The following is a 10,120-nucleotide window of genomic DNA, read 5'->3' as shown; positions in this document are numbered from 1 at the left end:
CGTCAACAAAGTACTGAGTAAATAGTCTGAATACTTATATAAATGTGTCATTACCGGGTAAAAAAAAAAAAACATTTTCAAAGAAATCGAAAAAGCGTTTATTGCTTTGTCATTATGGGGTATTGTGCGTAGATTGATGAGGGGGTATTTAATCCATCTTAGAATACGGCTGTAATTTCAAGTGGTCTGAATACTTTCTGAATGCACTGTATGTCATTCTTATCCACCATGTTCATTTTGTAGACTGCACATTTTTATTTCCTTGAATATTTATGCATATTACATATAATATAATATAATATAATAATATGAATACTTTTAACATTGCTGATTATATATAGTAATAAAGTGCTAACTATTCCAACTTTGGGATTTACATAAACTCTTGAGGAACTCATGCACCTCTGTTAGCCTCATTGAAGCTACAGAACGTTCAGTGTTCAACCTTCTGTAATCATGAAGTGCTTTGAGAGGGTGATCAAGGCACATATTAACTCCATCATCCCAGACACCCAAGAGTCCCACTCCAATTTGCATACCGCTCCAACAGATCCTAGACGATACAATCTCAATTGCTCTCCACACTGCCCTCACCCACCTAGATAAGAGGAATACCTATGTGAGAATGCAGTTCCTTGACTACAGCTCAGCGTTCAACACCATTGTCCCCTCCAAGCTCATCACCAAGCTTAGAACTCTCGGTCTTAACACCTCCCTCTGCAACTTGATCCTGGACTTCCTGACGGGATGACCCCAGGTGGTGAGGGTAGGCAACATCACCTCTGCCACGCTGACCCTTAACAGGGGCCACAGGGATGTGTGCATAGTCCCCTCCTGTATTCCCTGTTCACCCATGACTGCGTGGCCAAGCACGACTCCAACGCCATCATCAAGTTCACTGACGACACAGCGGTGGTAATCCTGATCACCGGCGATGATGAGTCAGCCGACAGGGAGGAGGTCAGTGACCTGGCAGTGTGGTGCCGGAGCAACAACTTATCCCTCAACGTTAGTAAGATCAATGAGCTGATCATGTACTACAGGAAACTAAGGGGTAAGCACGCCGCAATCCACATCGACGGGGCGGCTGTGGAGCAGGTAGACAGCAGTCGTCAAGAGGGCCTCTTTGCCCTCAGGAGGTTGAAAAAGTTAGTTAAATCTTTAGTAGGTTCTACAGCTGTACCATTGAGAGCATATTGACTGTCTGCATCCCTGCATATTATGGCGATACCAACGCCCTCAATTGCATGGCGCTACAGAAGGTGGTGTGGACAGACCAGTACATCACTGGGGCCGAGCTCCCTGCCATCCAGGACCTCTATATCAGTCAGTTTGAAAAGAATGCCCGGAAAATAGTAAAAGACTCCAAACACCCAAGCCATAGACTATTCTCGCTGATGCCGCACTTCAAGCGGTACAGGTGCATCAAGTCTGACACCAACAGGCTCTTGAACAGCTTCTATCCCCAAGCACAATACGACTGATAAATAGCTAACAAAATAGCTATACGGACTATCGAAGTTAAACTTGTATCATTATTGACCTTTTATCACATTTTTTGCACTGTCGCTATGCACATTCACAGGACCCTACACATTCACAGGACCCTACACATTCACAGGACCCTACACATTCACAGGACCCTACACATTCACAAGGCCCTACACATTCACAAGGCCCTACACATTCACAAGGCCCTACACATTCACAAGGCCCTACACATTCACAGGACCCTACACATTCACAGGACACTACACATTCACAGGACCCTACACATTCACAAGGCCCTACACATTCACAAGGCCCTACACATTCACAAGGCCCTACACATTCACAAGGCCCTACACATTCACAGGACCCTACACATTCACAGGACCCTACACATTCACAAGGCCCTACACATTCACAGGACCCTACACATTCACAGGACCCTACACATTCACAGGACCCTACACATTCACAAGGCCCTACACATTCACAAGGCCCTACACATTCACAGGACCCTACACATTCACAAGGCCCTACACATTCACAAGGCCCTACACATTCACAAGGCCCTACACATTCACAATGCCCTACACATTCACAGGACCCTACAAATTCATAAGGCCCTACACATTCACAGGACCCTACACATTCACACACACTCACTCCAACACACACACACACACACACACACACTCCAACACACACACACACTCACGCACACATAACATGCACATACATTTATATTGACTCGAAACACCCACTCACATACAAGCTGCTGCTACTCTGTTTATCTTATATCCTGTTGCCTAGTCACCTTACCCCTATATATATCTACCTCCATCACTCCAGTATCCCTGTCACCTTACCCCTATATATATCTACCTCCATCACTCCAGTATCCCTGTCACCTTACCCCTATATATATCTACCTCCATCACTCCAGTATCCCTGTCACCTTACCCCTATATATATCTACCTCCATCACTCCAGTATCCCTGTCACCTTACCCCTATATATATCTACCTCCATCACTCCAGTATCCCTGTCACCTTACCCCTATACATATCTATGTCCAACACTCCAGTATCCCTGTCACCTTACCCCTATACATATCTACCTCCATCACTCCAGTATCCCTGTACATATCTACCTCCATCACTTCAGTATCCCCTTACCCCTATATATATCTACCTTCATCACTCTAGTATCCCTGTCACCTTCCCCCTATACATATCTACCTCCATCACCTCAGAATCCCCTTAGCCCTATATATATCTACCTCCATCACTCTAGTATACCTGTCACCTTACCCCTATACATATCTACCTCCATCACTCCAGTATCCCTGTACATATCTACCTCCATCACTTCAGTATCCCCTTACCCCTATATATATCTACCTTCATCACTCTAGTATCCCTGTCACCTTCCCCCTATACATATCTACCTCCATCACCTCAGAATCCCCTTAGCCCTATATATATCTATCTCCATCACTCTAGTATCCCTGTCATCTTACCCCTATATATATCTACCTCCATCACCTCAGAATCCACTTACCCCTATACATATCTATCTCCATCACTCTAGTATCCCTGTCATCTTACCCCTATATATATCTACCTCCATCACCTCAGAATCCACTTACCCCTATACATATCTACCTCCATCACTCTAGTATACCTGTCACCTTACCCCTATATATATCTACCTCCATCACTCCAGTATCCCTGTCACCTTACCCCTATATATATCTACCTCCATCACTCTAGTATCCCTGTCACCTTCCCCCTATACATATCTACCTCCATCACCTCAGAATCCACTTACCCCTATACATATCTATCTCCATCACTCTAGTATCCCTGTCATCTTACCCCTATATATATCTACCTCCATCACCTCAGAATCCACTTACCCCTATACATATCTATCTCCATCACTCTAGTATCCCTGTCATCTTACCCCTATACATATCTACCTCCATCACCTCAGAATCCACTTACCCCTATACATATCTATCTCCATCACTCTAGTATCCCTGTCATCTTACCCCTATATATATCTACCTCCATCACTCCAGTATCCCTGTCACCTTACCCCTATATATATCTACCTCCATCACTCCAGTATCCCTACACATTGTTAATATGGTACTGGAAATGACCCTGTATATAGTCACCATACCCCTATCTACCTCCATCACTCCAGTATCCCTGCACATTGTTAATATGGTACTGGAAATGACCCTGTATATAGTCACCATACCCCTATCTACCTCCATCACTCCAGTATCCCTGTCACCTTACCCCTATGCATATCTACCTCCATCACTCCAGTATCCCTGTCACCTTACCCCTATACATATCTACCTCCATCACTCCAGTATCCCTGCACATTGTTAATATGGTACTGGAAATGACCCTGTATATAGTCACCATACCCCTATCTACCTCCATCACTCCAGTATCCCTGTCACCTTACCCCTATACATATCTACCTCCATCACTCCAGTATCCCTGCACATTGTTAATATGGTACTGGAAATGACCCTGTATATAGTCACCATACCCCTATCTACCTCCATCACTCCAGTATCCCTGTCACCTTACCCCTAAGCATATCTACCTCCATCACTCCAGTATCCCTGTCACCTTACCCCTATACATATCTACCTCCATCACTCCAGTATCCCTGTCACCTTACCCCTATATATATCTACCTCCATCACTCTAGTATCCCTGTCTCCTTACCCCTATACATATCTACCTCCATCACTCCAGTATCCCTGTCTCCTTACCCCTATATATATCTACCTCCATCACTCCAGTATCCCTGTACATATCTACCTCCATCACTTCAGTATCCCCTTACCCCTATACATATCTACCTCCATCACTTCAGTATCCCAGTCACCTTCCCCCTATACATATCTACCTCCAACACTCCAGTATCCCTGTCACCTTACCCCTATACATATCTACCTCCATCACTCCAGTATCCCTGTCACCTTCCCCCTATACATATCTACCTCCATCACCTCAGAATCCACTTACCCCTATACATATCTATCTCCATCACTCTAGTATCCCTGTCATCTTACCCCTATATATATCTACCTCCATCACTCCAGTATCCCTGTCACCTTACCCCTATACATATCTACCTCCATCACTCCAGTATCCCTGTACATATCTACCTCCATCACTCCAGTATCCCTGTCACCTTACCCCTATACATATCTACCTCTATCACTCCAGTATCCCTGTACATATCTACCTCCATCACTTCAGTATCCCCTTACCCCTATACATATCTACCTCCATCACTCCAGTAACCCTGTGACCTTCCCCCTATACATATCTATGTCCAACACTCCAGTATCCCTGTCACCTTACCCCTATATATATACACCTCCATCACTCCAGTATCCCTGTCACCTTACCCTTATACATATCTACCTCCATCACTCCAGTATCCCTGTCACCTTACCCCTATATATATCTACCTCCATCACTCCAGTATCCCTGTCACCTTACCCTTATACATATCTACCTCCATCACTCTAGTATCCCTGTCACCTTACCCCTATACATATCTACCTCCATCACTCTAGTATCCCTGTCACCTTACCCCGATACATATCTACCTCCATCACTTCAGTATCCCCTTACCCCTATATATATATCTACCTTCATCACTCTAGTATCCCTGTCACCTTCCCCCTATACATATCTACCTCCATCACCTCAGAATCCCCTTACCCCTATATATATATCTACCTTCATCACTCTAGTATCCCTGTCACCTTACCCCTATACATATCTACCTCCATCACTCCAGTATCCCTGCACATTGTTAATATGGTACTGGAACTGACCCTGTATATAGTCACCATACCCCTATCTACCTCCATCACTCCAGTATCCCTGCACATTGTCAATATGGTACTGGAAATGACCCTGTATATAGTCACCATACCCCTATCTACCTCCATCACTCCAGTATCCCTGTCACCTTACCCCTATGCATATCTACCTCCATCACTCCAGTATCCCTGTCACCTTACCCCTATATATATCTACCTCCATCACTCCAGTATCCCTGTCACCTTACCCCTATGCATATCTACCTCCATCACTCCAGTATCCCAGTCACCTTCCCCCTATACATATCTATGTCCAACACTCCAGTATCCCTGTCACCTTACCCCTATATATATATACCTCCATCACTCCAGTATCCCTGTCACCTTACCCTTATACATATCTACCTCCATCACTCCAGTATCCCTGTCACCTTACCCCTATATATATCTACCTCCATCACTCCAGTATCCCTGTCACCTTACCCTTATACATATCTACCTCCATCACTCTAGTATCCCTGTCACCTTACCCCTATACATATCTACCTCCATCACTCCAGTATCCCTGTCACCTTACCCCTTATACATATCTACCTCCATCACTCTAGTATCCCTGTCACCTTACCCCGATCCATATCTACCTCCATCACTTCAGTATCCCCTTACCCCTATATATATATCTACCTTCATCACTCTAGTATCCCTGTCACCTTCCCCCTATACATATCTACCTCCATCACCTCAGAATCCCCTTACCACTATATATATATCTACCTTCATCACTCTAGTATCCCTGTCACCTTACCCCTATACATATCTACCTCCATCACTCCAGTATCCCTGCACATTGTTAATATGGTACTGGAACTGACCCTGTATATAGTCACCATACCCCTATCTACCTCCATCACTCCAGTATCCCTGTCACCTTACCCCTATATATATCTACCTCCATCACTCCAGTATCCCTGCACATTGTCAATATGGTACTGGAAATGACCCTGTATATGTCACCCTATCTATATAGTCACCATACCCCTATCTATCTACCTCCATCACTCCAGTATCCCTGTCACCTTCCCCCTATGCATATCTACCTCCATCACTCCAGTATCCCTGTCACCTTCCCCTATACATATCTACCCCAGTATCCCTGTCACTCCAGTATCCCTCCATCACTCTAGTATCCCTGTCACCCCTATACATATCTACCTCCAGTATCACTCCAGTATCCCTGTCACCTTACCCCTATATATATCTACCTCCATCACTCCAGTATCCCTACCTTACCCTTATACATATCTACCTCCATCACTCTAGTATCCCTGTCACCTTACCCCTATACATATCTACCTCCATCACTCCAGTATCCCTGTCACCTTACCCCTTATACATATCTACCTCCATCACTCCAGTATCCCACCTTACCCCTATACATATCTACCTCCATCACTCCAGTATCCCCTTACCCCTTATACATATCTACCTCCATCACTCCAGTATCCCTGTCCCCTTACCCCTTACATATCTACCTCCATCACAGTATCCCTGTCACCTTACCCCTATATATATCTACCTCCATCACTCCAGTATCCCTGTCACCTTACCCTTATACATATCTACCTCCATCACTCTAGTATCCCTGTCACCTTACCCCTATACATATCTACCTCCATCACTCCAGTATCCCTGTCACCTTACCCTTATACATATCTACCTCCATCACTCTAGTATCCCTGTCACCTTACCCCGATCCATATCTACCTCCATCACTTCAGTATCCCCTTACCCCTATATATATATCTACCTTCATCACTCTAGTATCCCTGTCACCTTCCCCCTATACATATCTACCTCCATCACCTCAGAATCCCCTTACCACTATATATATATCTACCTTCATCACTCTAGTATCCCTGTCACCTTACCCCTATACATATCTACCTCCATCACTCCAGTATCCCTGCACATTGTTAATATGGTACTGGAACTGACCCTGTATATAGTCACCATACCCCTATCTACCTCCATCACTCCAGTATCCCTGCACATTGTCAATATGGTACTGGAAATGACCCTGTATATAGTCACCATACCCCTATCTACCTCCATCACTCCAGTATCCCTGTCACCTTCCCCCTATGCATATCTACCTCCATCACTCCAGTATCCCTGTCACCTTCCCCCTATACATATCTATGTCCAACACTCCAGTATCCCTGTCACCTTACCCCTATACATATCTACCTCCATCACTCCAGTATCCCTGTCTCCTTACCCTTATACATATCTACCTCCATCACTCCAGTATCCCTGTCACCTTACCCCTATACATATCTATGTCCAACACTCCAGTATCCCTGTCACCTTACCCCTATACATATCTACCTCCATCACTCCAGTATCCCTGCACATTGTCAATATGGTACTGGAAATGACCCTGTATATAGTCACCATACCCCTATCTACCTCCATCACTCCAGTATCCCTGTCACCTTCCCCCTATGCATATCTACCTCCATCACTCCAGTATCCCTGTCACCTTCCCCCTATACATATCTATGTCCAACACTCCAGTATCCCTGTCACCTTACCCCTATACATATCTACCTCCATCACTCCAGTATCCCTGTCTCCTTACCCTTATACATATCTACCTCCATCACTCCAGTATCCCTGTCACCTTACCCCTATACATATCTATGTCCAACACTCCAGTATCCCTGTCACCTTACCCCTATACATATCTACCTCCATCACTCCAGTATCCCTGCACATTGTCAATATGGTACTGGAAATGACCCTGTATATAGTCACCATACCCCTATCTACCTCCATCACTCCAGTATCCCTGTCACCTTCCCCCTATGCATATCTACCTCCATCACTCCAGTATCCCTGTCACCTTCCCCCTATACATATCTATGTCCAACACTCCAGTATCCCTGTCACCTTACCCCTATACATATCTACCTCCATCACTCCAGTATCCCTGTCTCCTTACCCTTATACATATCTACCTCCATCACTCCAGTATCCCTGTCACCTTCCCCCTATACATATCTATGTCCAACACTCCAGTATCCCTGTCACCTTACCCCTATACATATCTACCTCCATCACTCCAGTATCCCTGTCTCCTTACCCCTATACATATCTACCTCCATCACTCCAGTATCCCTGTCTCCTTACCCTTATACATATCTACCTCCAACACTCCAGTATCCCTGTCACCTTACCCCTATACATATCTACCTCTATCACTCCAGTATCCCTGTACATATCTACCTCCATCACTTCAGTATCCCCTTACCCCTATACATATCTACCTCCATCACTCCAGTAACCCTGTGACCTTCCCCCTATACATATCTATGTCCAACACTCCAGTATCCCTGTCACCTTACCCCTATATATATATACCTCCATCACTCCAGTATCCCTGTCACCTTACCCTTATACATATCTACCTCCATCACTCCAGTATCCCTGTCACCTTACCCCTATATATATCTACCTCCATCACTCCAGTATCCCTGTCACCTTACCCTTATACATATCTACCTCCATCACTCTAGTATCCCTGTCACCTTACCCCTATACATATCTACCTCCATCACTCTAGTATCCCTGTCACCTTACCCCGATACATATCTACCTCCATCACTTCAGTATCCCCTTACCCCTATATATATATCTACCTTCATCACTCTAGTATCCCTGTCACCTTACCCCTATACATATCTACCTCCATCACTCCAGTATCCCTGCACATTGTTAATATGGTACTGGAACTGACCCTGTATATAGTCACCATACCCCTATCTACCTCCATCACTCCAGTATCCCTGCACATTGTCAATATGGTACTGGAAATGACCCTGTATATAGTCACCATACCCCTATCTACCTCCATCACTCCAGTATCCCTGTCACCTTACCCCTATGCATATCTACCTCCATCACTCCAGTATCCCTGTCACCTTACCCCTATACATATCTACCTCCATCACTCTAGTATCCCTGTCCCCTTACCCCTATACATATCTACCTCCATCACTCCAGTATCCCTGCACATTGTTAATATGGTATTGGAACTGACTTTTTAAAATATTTCCTGTATATAGCATGCTTATTTACTTTGTGTATTTCATATTTCTTATTCTTATTTCTCGTGTTGGTTTTTTCTAGTAATACACTGTTATAGATTATGGCATTGTTGGTTTTTGAGTTTGCAGGAAAGGCATTTCACTGTACTTGTGCATGTGACATTAAATCACACCCCTACTGGGACACGATTCCACTCCAGGGTTCCTCCAGGAACCATTAATACATTGAACCATTAAAAGGTTCCTCAACTAACCAAAGGTGCAAATATGAACCATTGAATAGCAATGGTTCCTTGAGGAACTCCAGGGTTCCTCAAGTCATCACTAATTCTAAGAGTTTACGGAGCCTCATCCTGTTGAATTCTGTAGGATAGTGTGTTGAGGACCCTCATAAACCCTCCAACAAAAATTTGCTCAGGGTTCAACGTTATTACGATGGCATCTCTGTGAGTAAGCCCTTTTACAGGGCAACAACATTATGCACGGGCTTCATCGCAGGTTATCCAAAAACATGCCATCGCTGACATGCCCTCCTAATGTGACTGCTGACATGTTGGGTGTGAAGCCAACCACAGGGGGGAAACTCATTCCTCAACTAGGTTTTTATTGCAGTCATGTCAAGAGGTTGATTGATATGCCATTATGACAGAGCATT

At 44.6% G+C, this 10,120-nt stretch overlaps 1 long non-coding RNA gene across 1 annotated transcript; it reads right to left on the bottom strand.

The window, feature by feature from the left end:
• Positions 1-5,039: 5,039 nt before the first annotated feature.
• On the bottom strand, positions 5,040-9,412 carry LOC127910551 (uncharacterized). Its single transcript, XR_008075233.1, has 6 exons — positions 9,340-9,412; positions 8,921-8,993; positions 6,980-7,026; positions 6,689-6,709; positions 5,856-5,976; positions 5,040-5,137 (listed from the first exon to the last, which is right to left on the bottom strand). It is a non-coding gene; the product is annotated as an uncharacterized LOC127910551 (long non-coding RNA).
• Positions 9,413-10,120: the final 708 nt, after the last annotated feature.

This window comes from Oncorhynchus keta, chromosome 21 (assembly GCF_023373465.1).
Source record: "Oncorhynchus keta strain PuntledgeMale-10-30-2019 chromosome 21, Oket_V2, whole genome shotgun sequence".
Classification (NCBI taxonomy): domain Eukaryota; kingdom Metazoa; phylum Chordata; class Actinopteri; order Salmoniformes; family Salmonidae; genus Oncorhynchus; species Oncorhynchus keta.
This window is presented reverse-complemented; position numbering and strand designations above follow the sequence as displayed.